This window comes from Zalophus californianus, chromosome X (genome assembly GCF_009762305.2).
Source record: "Zalophus californianus isolate mZalCal1 chromosome X, mZalCal1.pri.v2, whole genome shotgun sequence".
NCBI classification, from domain to species: Eukaryota; Metazoa; Chordata; class Mammalia; order Carnivora; family Otariidae; genus Zalophus; species Zalophus californianus.
This window is the reverse complement of record NC_045612.1, coordinates 80,162,622-80,175,682: the sequence shown is the minus strand read 5'-3', so window position 1 is coordinate 80,175,682 and position 13,061 is coordinate 80,162,622.

The window sequence follows — 13,061 nt, the reverse complement described above, 5'->3', positions numbered from 1 at the left end:
ATTTTTTTGCTGAAGTTTCATGGGTTGAATAATTATGCTTTAGGCTTGAAATTGTTTGATTTTTTAATATAATTTTAGATTAGTGTCAAGTTTTATTATTCTGTAGGTGGATATCCGCTTTTCCTAACAGCATTTATTCAAGAGACTACCATTTCCTCATTGTGTGCTCTTAGAACTCTTATTAAATATCACTTTTCATAAATAACGTTTTTTTTTTGTTCTGGGCTTTATATTCAGTTCAATTGGTTTATATGTCTGTTGTTATGTCAGGGGCATACTGATATGTTTACTGTAGCTTTGTAATATATTTTGAAATCAATAAGTTTGATGCCTCCAGCTCTGTTCTTCTTCCATCACATAGCTGTATCTATACAGGGTATTTTGTTTTTCCAAATAAATTTTAGGATTTTTAGAAAAATTTCTGTGAAAAATCAACATCAGAATTTTGGTAAACATTGCATCAAATCTGTAGATAGCCTTGTGTAGTATAGATTTTCTAACAATATTAATTCTTCTGATCCATGAACACATTAAATATTTGCATCATCTTCATTTTCTTTTATTAAATTTTATTTAAATTCAATTAGCCAATTTACAGTACATCATTAGTTTCAGATGTAGTGTTCAAGAATATCTCAGTTTCTTATAACACCCAGTGCTCATCCCATGACATGCCCTCCTTAATGCCCATCACCCAAATACCCCCTGCCCCCAACCACCTCCCCTCTAGCAACCCTCAGTTTGTTTCCTATAGTTAAGAATCTCCCATGGTTTTTTGCCAACTCTGATGACTTCCCATTCGGTTTTCCATTCATTCCCCTATGATCCTCTGCCCTGTTTCTTATGTTCCACATATGAGTGAAACCGTATGATAATTGTCTTTCTCTGCTCGACTTATTTCTCTCAGCATAATAACCTCCAGTTCCAACCACATCAATGTAAATGCAGTGTATTCATCCTTTCTGGAGGCTGAGTAATATCCCATTGTATTTATATATACCACATCTTCCTTATCCATTCATCTGTTGATGAACACCTTGGCTCTTCCCACAGTTTGGCTATTGTGGACATTGCTGCTATGAACATTGGGGTGCAGGTACTCTTCGTATCTCAACATTTGTAACATTTGTATCGTTAGGGTAAATACCTAGTAGTACAATTGCTGGGTCATAGGGTAGCTCTATTTTTAACTTCTTGAGGAACCTACATACCATTTTCCAGAGTGGCTGTACCAGCTTGCATTCCTAAAACAGTGTAAGACTGTTCCCCTTTCTCTGCATTCTCGCCAACATTTCTTGTTTCCTGTCTTGTTAATTTTAGCCATTCTGACTGGTATAATGTGGTATCTCTATGTGGTTTTCGTTTGTATTTCCCTGATGCCGAGTGATATGGAGCATTTTATCATGTGTCTGTTGGCCTTTTGTATGTCTTCTTTGGAGAAATGTCTGTTCATGTCTTCTGCCCTTTTGTTGACTGGATGTTTTTGGGGTGTTGAGTTTAATAAGTTTTTTATAGGTTGTGGATACTAGCCCTTTATCTGCTATGTCATTTGAAAATACCTCCCATTCTGTAGGTTGCCTTTTGGTTTTCTTGATTGTTTTCCTTTGTTGTGCAGAAGCTTTTTTTATCTTAATGCAGTCCCAATAGTTCATTTTTGCTTTTGTTTCCCTTGCCTTTAGAGATGTGTTTTGCAAGAAGTTGCAGTGGCCAAGGTCGAACAGATTGCTGCCTGTTTTCTCCTCTAGGATTTTGATGGATTCCTCTCTCACATTTCGGTCTTTCATCCATTTTGAATTTATCTTTGTGTATGTTGTAAGGAAATGGTCCAGATTCATTCTTCTACATGTGGCTGTCCAATTTTCCAGCACTATTTATTGAAGAGACTGTCCTTTTTCCATTGGATATTCTTTCCTGCTTTGTCAAAGGGTAGTTGACCATAGAGTTTAAGGTCCATTTCTGGGTTTTCCATTCTGTTCCATTGATCTGTCTGTTTTTGTGCCAATACCATACTTTCTTGATGATTACAACTTTGTAATATAGCTTGAAATCTGGAATTGTGATTCCAACAGCTTTGGTTTTCTCCTTCAACATTATACTGGGTATTCGGGGTCTTTTCTGGTTCCATACAAATTTTAAGATTATTTGTTTCAGCTCTGTGAAAAATGTTGGTGGTATTTTGCTAGGTATTGCATCGAATGTGGAGATTGCTCTGGGTAGCATAGACATTTTAACAATATTTATTCTTCCCATCAATGAGCATGTAATGTTACTCAATTTCTTTGTGTCTTTCTCCACTTCTTTCATAAGTGTTCTGTAGTGTTCGGAGTACAGATCCTTTATCTCTTTGGTTAAGTTTATTCCTAGGTATCTTACGGTTTTTGGTGCAATTGTAAATAGGATCAATTCCTTAATTTCTCTTTCTTCTGTTTCATTGTTAGTGTATAGAAATGCAACTCATTTCTCTTCATTGATTTTATATTCTGCCACGTTGCTGAATTACTGTATGAGTTCTAGCAATTTTGGAGGTGGGGTCTATTGGGTTTTCACATAAAGTATCATGTCAGCTGCGAAGAGTGAGAGTTTGACTTCTTTGCCAATTTGAATGCCTTTTACTTTTGGTTTTCTGATTGCTGAGGCTAGGACTTCTAGTACTCTGCTGAACAACAATGGTGAGAGTGGGTATCCCTGTCATGTCCTTGGCCTTAGGGGAAAAGATCTGTTTTTCCCCACTGAGAATGATATTCACTGTGGGCATTTTTTAGATGGCTTTTATGATACTGAGGTATGTTTCCTCTATCCCTACATTGTGGAGAGTTTTAATCAAGAAAGGATGCTGTATTTTGTCAAATGCTTTTTCTTCATCAGTTGAGAAGATCCTATGGTTCTTATCCTTTCTTTTATTAATGTAGTGTTTCACATTGATTGATTTGTGAATGTTGAACCACCCTTGCCTGCCAGGAATAAATCCCACTTGATCATGGAGAACAATCTTTTTAATGTACTCTTGGATCCTCTTGGCTAGTATCCTGGTGAGAATTTTGGCATCCATATTCATCAGGGATACAGATCTGTTATTGTTTTTGATTGGGGTCCTTGTCTGGTTTTGGTATCAAGGTAATTCTGGCCTCATAGAACAAGTCTGGAAGTTTTCCTTCCATTTCTATTTTCTGAAACATCTTCAGAAGAATAGATATTAATTCTTATTTGAATGTTTGGTACAATTCCCCTGGGAAGCTATCTGACCCTGGACTCTTGTGTGTTGGGAGATTTTTGATTAATGCTTCAATTTCCTTGCAGGTTATGGGTCAGCTCAGGTTTTTTATTTCTTCCTGTTTCAGTTTTGGTAGTTTATAAATTTCCAGGAATGCATCCATTTCTTCCAGATTGAATAACCTGTTGGCATATAGTTGCTCATAATATCTTCTTAAGATTGTTTTTATTTCCTTGGTGTTGGTCGTGATGTCTCCTCTTTTATTCATGCTTTTATTAATTTGGGTCCTTTCTCTTTTCTTTTTGATAATTCTGGCTAGGGATTTATTGATCTTATTAACTTTTTTCAAAGAACCAACTTCTATTTTCATTGATCTGTTCTACTGTTCTTCTGGTTTTTATATCATTGATTACTGCTCTAATATTTGTAATTTCTCCTCTATTCAGATTAGGCTTTATTTTCTCTTCTTTCTCCAGCTCCTTTAGGTATATGTTTACTTGTGTATTTGAGACTTCTCTAATTTTTTGAGAAAGGGTCGTATTGTTATGCACTTCCCTCTTAGGACGACTTTGCTGTATCCCAAAGGTTTTGAACAGCTGTGTTTTCATTTTCATTCTTTTCCATGAATTGTTTTAATTCTTTAATTTCCTGGTTCACCCATTCTTTCTTTAGTAGGATGCTTTTAGCCTCCAAGTGTTTGAGTTCCTTCCAAAAGTCCTCCTGTAAATGAGTTCAGATTTCAAAGCATTGTCATCCAAAAATATGCAGGGAATAATCCCAGTCTTTTGCTATTGGTTGAGACCTCATTTGTGACCCAGTATGTGATCTATTTTGGAGAATGTTCCATTTGCCCTTGAGGAGAATGTGTATTCTGTTGCTTTAGGATGGAATGCTCTGTATATATCTGTGAAGTCCATCTGGTCCAGTGTATCATTCAATGCCTTTGTTTCCTTGTTGATCTTCTGCTTAGATGGTCTAGATGGTCTTAGATGTGAGTGGGGTGTTGATGTCCCCTATTAATATTGTATTATTATAATTGTGTTTCTTTAATATGGTTGTTAATTGGGTTATATAATTGGCTGCTTCTATGTTAGGAGCATAAATACTTATAAGTTTTATATCTTCTTTTGGGATAGACTCTCTAAGTATGATATAGTGTCCCTCTTCATCCCTTACTACAGTGTTTGGTTTAAAATCTAATTTGTCTGATATGAGGATTGCTACTCCAGCTTTCTTTTGAGGTCTGTTGGCATGATAAATGGTTCTCCACCTCCTCACTTTCAATCTGGATGTGTCTTTAAGTCTAAAATGCATCTCTTGTAGACAGCATATGATGGGTCTTGCTTTTTTATCCACTTTGTTACCCTGTGTCTTTTGATTGGAGCATTTAGCCAATTTTCATTCAGAACAACTATTGAAAGATATGAATTTAATACCATTCTATTACCTGTAAAGTTCATGTTTTTGTAGATGGTCTGTTTCTTTCCGGTCTATGTTACTTTTGGTCTCTCCTCTTAGAGGATTCCCTTTAATATTTCTTGCAGGGCTAATTTGGTGTCACATATTCTTGTAGTTTCTGTTTTTCCTGGAAGCTTTTAATCTCTCCTTCCATTCTGATTGACAGCCTTGCTGGATAAAGTATTCTTGGCTGTATGTTTTTCTCATTTATTACCCTGAATATATCATGGCAGCCATTTCTGATCTTCCAGGTCTTTGTGGATAGGTCTGTTGCCAATCTAATATTCCTACTTCTGTAAGAACTTCTTGTCTCGAGCTGCCTTCAGGATTTTCTCTTAATCTCTGAAATTTCCAAGCTTCATTATTATACGTTAGGCGGTTAATCTATTTTTATTGATTTTGAGAGGTGTCCTCTCTATCTTTGGAATTGTATGCCTGTTTTCTTCCCCAGATTAAGGAAGCTCTTAGTTATGATTTTGTCAAATATTAAGGAGGGCACGTATTGCATGGAGCACTGGGTGTTATACACAAACAGTGAATCATGGAACACTACATCAAAAACTAATGATGTACTGTATGGTGACTAACATAACATAATATTGAAAAAAAAACAAATATACCTTCTGTCCTCTCTCTTTCTTCTCCTTCTGGCACTCCAATAATTCTAATATTGTTTATCTTTATGGTATCACATATTTCTGAAAGCCTCCCTTCATGGTCCATTAGTTGTTTTTCTCTCTTTTCCTCAGCTTTCTTCCTTTCCTTCATCTTGTCTTCTATGTCACTTTCTCTTCTGCCTCATTTACCCTAGCTCTTAGAGCCTCCAATTTAGACTGCATCTCAGTTAAAGCATTTTAAATTTTGGACTGATTAGATTTTTTTACTGCACTAAGAGATTCTCTAGTGTCTCTTATGCTTTTTTCAAGCCAAGCTAGTAAATTTATAAACATTATCCTGAATTTCCACTCTGATATTTTACTTATATCCCTATTGAGTAGATCTGTGTCAAAGAGTATTACCTCTCTTTCTTTCTTTTGTTGGGAAGTCTTCCTTCTAGTCATTATGCCCAGAGAAGAAAGGATGAATGAGAAAGGTAAACAAAAATATCAACCACAACCCAAGTGAAATACAAACTAGACAAATCCAAAGAGGTCAGAAACCAAAGAAGAAAGAAAAAGTGAGGAAAGATGGTGGAGGAGTCGGGGACCCTCTTTCAACTGGTCCCTGGAATTGAGCTGGATATCTACCAGACACTCTGAGCACCCATGAAACCAGCCTGAGATGTAAGAAGATATGGATCTCTACAAACAGAATATTGAAGTTGGTTGGTTTTGAGGTACGAAGCGAGGAGCCCTGTTTCCTCAGGCAGATATCAGAGGATAAATGGCAGTGGGAGGGAGCCTGGCCGTGGGGATCCTACACCATTAGTGAGTGAAAGCCTCGCGCACTGGGGACGGGAAACAGACTCGCAGACCAGTAGCGGTGGGGAAGGGACTTTAGGGCAGCCCCCGGGGCAGAAACCCGAAGTGGAGGGGTCAGGCATGCAAACTGGGAGTGGCTGGCGGTTTTAGAAGCACAAAGGGCAGAGATGTGCCCTGACCTGGAGGCAGGACTGGGGGAACTGCAGAGGGGCACACAACCCAGCCGCTGCAGTTTATAGCAGCAGGGACAGAAACAGAGACAGTATGACCTGGAGAGCTCACTGAAGAACAGACTGCGATCTCTCTGCTCTGAGGCAGAGGGTTGGAAACGGTCTCATCTGCTCTGACTTGCAGAAGAGAGGTGGAAAGCCGCCAGGGAAAGCCTCCAGGGAAAGACCCCAGAGAACAAAAGCCCCCAAACTGATAACCGCTGAGCCCATTCCCTGCCACAGGGGGGCAGGGCAACTCCACCCAAATAGGGTTGCCTGAAAAACAGTGCGGCAGGCTCCTCCCCCAGAAGACAGACTGAAAACAAGAGACCAGCACCCTAAGGTGCCTAGAAAACAGGTGCATCTTGCTTGGGTTCTGGTCAATAATTTCGACTCTATACATTCCCTCAACCACCCATCAACTAGGAGGAGGAACCCCCAAAATAGAAAAGACTCAGAGATTATGACTTATGCTGCAGATTTACAAATGGATGCACCTAGAACCAAGATGTCAGAGATGGAATTCAGGCTAGCAGTTGTGGAGACAATGACTAGAATGGAGAAATCAATTAATGACAAGTTAGAGTCTCTAAGGGCAGAAATGAAAGCTGAATTGGCAGAACTTAAAAATGCTATCAGTGAGATCCAATCCAATCTAGATAATCTAACAGCTAGGGTAAGTGAGGCAGAAGAACAAATAAGCGACCTGGAAGACAATATAATAGATAAAAAGGGAAAAAAGGAGGCCAGGGAAAAACAACTCAGAATCCATGAAAATAGAATCAGAGAAATAAATGACACCATGAAGCATTCCATTGTCAGAATAATTGGAATCCCGGAGGGAGTGGAGAGAGAGAGAGGACTAGAAGATGTATGTGAGAAAATCGTAGCTGAGAACATCCCTAATGTGGGGAATGAAACAAACATTCGCGTCCTAGAGGCAGAGAAGACCCCTCCCAAGATCAAGGAAAACAGGCCAACACCCCGGCATGTAATAGTAAAATTTGCAAATCTTAGAACCAAGGAAACCACCTTAAGGGCAGTTAGGGGGAAGAGATTCCTTACGTACAGAGGGAGGAACATCAGAATAACGTCAGACCTATCCACAGAGACCTGGCAAGTCAGAAAGGCCTGGCAAGACATAATCAGGGTACCAAGTGAGAAGAATATGCAGCCAAGAATACTTTATCTGGTAAGGCTGTAATTTAGAATGGATGGAGAGATGCAGAGCATCCACGACTGGCAGAAACTGAAAGAATATGTGACCACTAAGCCGGCACTGCAAGAAATATTAAGGGGGGTGCTATAAAAGGAGAAAGACCCCAAGAGTGATATACAATAGAAATTTACAGGGACAATCTATAAAAACAACGTCTTCACAGGTAACATGATGACAATTAATTCAGATCTTTCAATAATCACTCTCAACGTGAATGGCCTAAATGCTCCCATAAAACGGCACAGGGTTGCAGATTGGATAAAAAGACAGGACCCATCCATATGTTGCCTACAAGAGACTGCTTATGAACCTAAAGATACATCCAGACTGAAAGTGCAGGGATGGGGATCCATCTTCCATGCCAGCGGACCTCAAAACAAAGCTGGGGTAGCAATTCATATATCAGACAAATTAGATTTTAAGCTAAAGTTTGTAATTAGAGACACAGAAGGAGACTATATCATTCTTAAAGGGTCTATCCAACAAGAAGATCTAACAATTGTAAATATCTATGCCCCCAACATGGGAACAGCCATCTACATAAGCCAACTGTTCACCAAAATAAAGAGTCATATTGATAATAATATGTTAATTGTTGGAGACCTCAATACTCCACTCTCAGCAAAGGATAGATCATCTAAGCAGAAAATCAACAAGGAAACAAGAACTTTGAATGATACACTGGACCAGATGGACCTCATAGATATATAGAACATTCCCCCCTAAAACAACAGGATACTCATTCTTCTCGAGCACACATGGAACTTTCTCCAGAATAGACCACATACTGGGTCACAAATCAGGTCTCAACTGATACCAAAAGATTGAGATTATTCCCTGCATATTCTCAGACCACAGTTCTTTAAAACTGGAATTCAATCACAAGAAAAAATTTGGCAGAAATTCAAACACTTGGAAGCTAAAGACCACTCTGCTCAAGAATGTTTGGGTCAACCAGGAAATCAAAGAACTTAAACAATTCATGGAAATCAATGAGAATGAAAACGCTTCAGTCCAAAACCTAGGGATACTGCAAAGGTGGTCCTAAGGGGAACTAAATAGCCATCCAAGCCTCACTCAAAAAATAGAAAAATCTCGAATTCACCAACTAACTTTACACCTTAAAGAACTAGAGAAAAAGCAACAAATGATGCCTAAGCCACACATTAGAAGAGAAATAATTAAAATTAGAGCAGAGAACAATGAATTAGGAACCAGAAACACAGTAGATCAGATCAACGAAACTAGAAGTTAGTTCTTTGAAAGAATTAATAAGATTGATAAACTACTGGCCAGACTTATTCAAAAGAAAAGAGAAAGGACCCAAATTAACAAAATTATGAATGAAAGGGGAGAGATCACGACTAACACCAAGGAATTAGAAACAATTATTAGAAATTATTATCAACAACTCTATGCCAATAAACTGAACAATCTGGATGATATGGAGGCCTTCCTGGAAACCTATAAGCTGTCAAGACTGAAACAGGAAGAATTTGACAACCTGAATAGGGCAATAACCAGTAACGAGATTGAAGTAGTGATCAAAAACCTCCCCAAAAACAAGAGTCCAGGGCCTGATGGGTTCCCTGGGGAATTCTACCAAACATTCAAAGAAGAAATAATACCTATTCTACTGAAGCTGTTTCAAAAAATAGAAACAGAAGGAAAACTTCCAAACTCATTGTATGAAGCCAGCATTACCTTAATCCCCAAACCAGGCAAATACTCCATGAAAAAGGAGAATTTCAGACTGATATCCCTGATGAATATGGATTCCAAAATCATTAAAAAAATCCTAGCTAATAAGATCCAACAATACATTAAAAGGATCATCCACCACGACCAAATGGTATTTATCCCCATGATGCAAGTGTGGTTCAACTTTCACAAATCAATCAATATGAGAGAACACATTAATAAGAGGAGGAAGAAGAACCATATGGTCCTGTCAATTGATGCAGAGAAAGCATTTGACAACTTACAACATCCTTTCCTAATTAAAAGTCTTCAGAGTATAGGGATAGAGGGAACATTCCTTAAGTTCATAAAATCCATCTATGAAAAACCCACAGCGAATATTATCCTCAATGGGGAAAAGCTAGAGCCTTTCCCTTAAGATCAAGAAAACGTCAAGGATGCCCACTCTCGCCATTATTGTTCAACATAGTACTAGAAGTCCTAGCGACAGCAATCAGACAACAAAAAGAAATAAAATGTATATAAATTGGCAAAGAAGAAGTGAAAATCTCTCTTTTCGTAGATTAGTTGATACTTTATGTGGAAAACCCAAAAGACTCCACCCCCAAGTTACTAGAACTCATACAGCAATTCAGTAATGTGGCAGGATACAAAATCAATGCACAGAAATCCGTTGCTTTCTTATACACTAATAATGCAACTGTAGAAAGAGAAATTAGAGAAACGATACCATTTACAATAGCACTAAAAACCATAAGATACCTCGGAATAAACTTAACCAAAGAGTTAAAGGATCTATACTCCAGGAACTACAGAACACTCATGAAAGAAATGGAAGAAGACACAAAAGATGGAAAAACTTTCCATGCTCATTGATCAGAAGAATAAACATCGTTAAAATGTCTATGCTACCCAGAGCAATCTATACCTTCAACACCATCCCAATCAAAGGTCAAATGACATTTTTCAATGTGCTGGAAGAAACAATCCTAAAATTTGTGTGGAATCAGAAAAGACCCGGAATCGCCAAGAAAATGTTGTAAAAGAAAAACAAAGCTGGGGGCATCACGTTGCCCGATTTCAAGCTCTATTACAAAGCTATGATCACCAAGACAGCATGGCACTGGTACAGAAACACACATACAGACCAATGGAAGAGAGTAGAAAGACCAGATATGGACCCTTAACTCATTGTTCAAATAATGTTCAACAAAGCGGGAACAAATATTCAACGGAAAAAAGACAGTATCTTCTATAAATCATGCTGGGAAAATTGGACAGCCACATGCAGAAGAATTAAACTATCATTCCTAACACCATACACAAAAATGAACTCAAATTGGATGAAGGACCTCAATGTGAGACAGGAATCCATCAAAATCCTAGAGGAGAACATAAGCAGTAACCTCTTGGACATTGTCCACAGCAACTTCTTTCAAGATACCTCTCCAAAAGCTAGTGAAACAAAAGCAAAAATGAACTTTTGGGACTTCATCAAGATCAAAAGCTTCTGCACAGCAAAGGAAACAGTCAACCAAATAAAGAGGCAACCCACAGAATGGGAGAAGATATTTGCAAATGACACTACAGATAAAAGGCTGGTATCCAAGATCTATAGAGACCTTCTGAAACTCAACACCCAAAAAACAAATAATCAAGTCAAAAAATGGGCAGATGATATGAACAGACACTTCTCTGAAGAAGACATACAAATGGCTAACAGACGCATGAAAAAATGTTCATCGTCATTAGCCATCAGGGAAATTCAAATAAAAACCACAGTGAGATACCACGTTACACCAGTTAGAATGGCAAAAATGGACAGGGCAAGGAACAACAAATATTGGAGAGGTTGTGGAGAAAGGGGAACCCTCTTATACTGTTGGTGGGAATGCAAGTTGGTACAGCCACTTTGGAAAACAGTGTGTAGGTTCCTCAAAAAATTAAAAATAGAGCTACCCTATGACCCAGCAATTGTGCTCTTGGGTATTTACTGCAAAGACACTGATGTAGTGAAAAGACGGGCCATATGCACCCTAATGTTCATAGCAGCAATGTCCACAATACCCAAACTGTGGAAAGAGCCAACATGCCCTTCAATAGATGAATGGATAAAGAACATATGGTCCATATAGACAATGGAATATTACTCTGCCATCAGAAAGGATGAACACCCAACTTTTCCATCAAAATGGATGTTACTGGAGGAGATTATGCTAAGTGAAATAAGTCAAGTAGAGAAAGTCAGTTATCATATTGTTTCACTTATTTGTGGAACAGAAGGAATAGCATGGAGGACATTAGGAGAAGGAAGGAAAAAATGAAGGGGGGGAAATTGGAGGGAGAGATGAACCATGAGAGACTATGGACTCTGAGAAACAAACTGAGGGTTTTAGAGGGGAGGGGTGGGAAGACGGGTTAGCCTGGGGATGGGTATTAGGGAGGGCACATACTGCATGGAACCCTGGGTGTTATACGAAAACAATGAATCGTGGATCACCACATAAAAAAACGAATGTTGTATGGTATGCTGACTAACATATCATTGTAAAATAAAATTAAAAAACAAAACAAAACAAAAAAAGAAAAATAAATAAAACCACCAGATGTCCCGCGGCTGTTCTCTCGGGTGGCCACGCCACTCTGTGTTTCAGTCCAAGGGGCTGCCCTAAAGTCCTTTCTCCATTGCTACCGGTTTGTGAGTCTGCCTGGTCCAAAGTGTGGGAGGCTTTTGTGCTCCTGTGTTATTTCACCTTGCCAGCACAAGCGCTTATGGCAGCTCCCTCCCTTTATGTTTATCTTCAGATATGTGCCCTTGGAATCACGGCTCCCTGCTTCATACCTCGAAACAACCGCCTCGAATATTCTGTTTGTAGAGATCCAGACCTATCTTCTTACATCTCAGGCCGAATTAGTTGGTGTTCAGAGTGCTCTGGTAGATATCCAGCTCAATTCCCGGGACCAATTGAAATTGGGTCCCCTATTCTGCCGCCATCTTTTTTTGGGAATAACACCTTTAATATACTGTTGGATTTGATTTGGTAGTGTTTTCTTGAGAATATTTGCATCCATGGTCATTAAAGATTTTGGCCTGTTGTCCTTTTTAGCAGGGTCTTTGGCTGGTTTTGCAAACATGGTAATAGTGGCCATGGACAAAAATGTTGGAGATATCCCTTCCATTTCTATTTTTTGGAACAGTTTAAGTAGAAAAAGTATTAACTGTTACCTAAGGGGAGAAGAAAGGATGGCGGTGGAATAGGGGACCCTATTTCAACTGGTCCCCAGAATTGAGCTGGATATCTACCAGACTACTCTGAGTACCCATGAAATCAGCCTGATATGTAAGAAGATCTGGATCTCTACAAACAGAATATTGTGGGCTGTTGGTTTCGAGGTATGAAGCGGAGAGCCATGATTCCGTGGGGGCAGATATCGGAGGATAAATGGCAGCAGGAGGGAGCCTGGCTGTAGGGATCCTACACCACTGGTGAGTGACAGCCTTGCATGTTGCAGACGGGACAGAGACTCCCAGACCGGTAGTGGCGGGGAAAGGACTTTAGGGCAGCCACTGGGGTGGAAGACTGGAGCAGCGGGGTTGCACATGCGAACTGGGAGCGGCTAGTGGTTTTAGAAGCGTAAAGGGCAGAGATGTGCCCCAACCTAGACGCGGGACTGGGAGTGCTGCGGAAGGGCACACAACTCAGGACTTTGCAGTTTATAGCAGCATAGACAGAAACGGAGACAGTGTGACCTGGAGAGCTCACTGAAGAACAGACTGCGATCTCTCTGCTCTGAGGCAGAGGGTTGGAAATGGTCTCTTTTGCTCTGACTCTCAGAAGAGA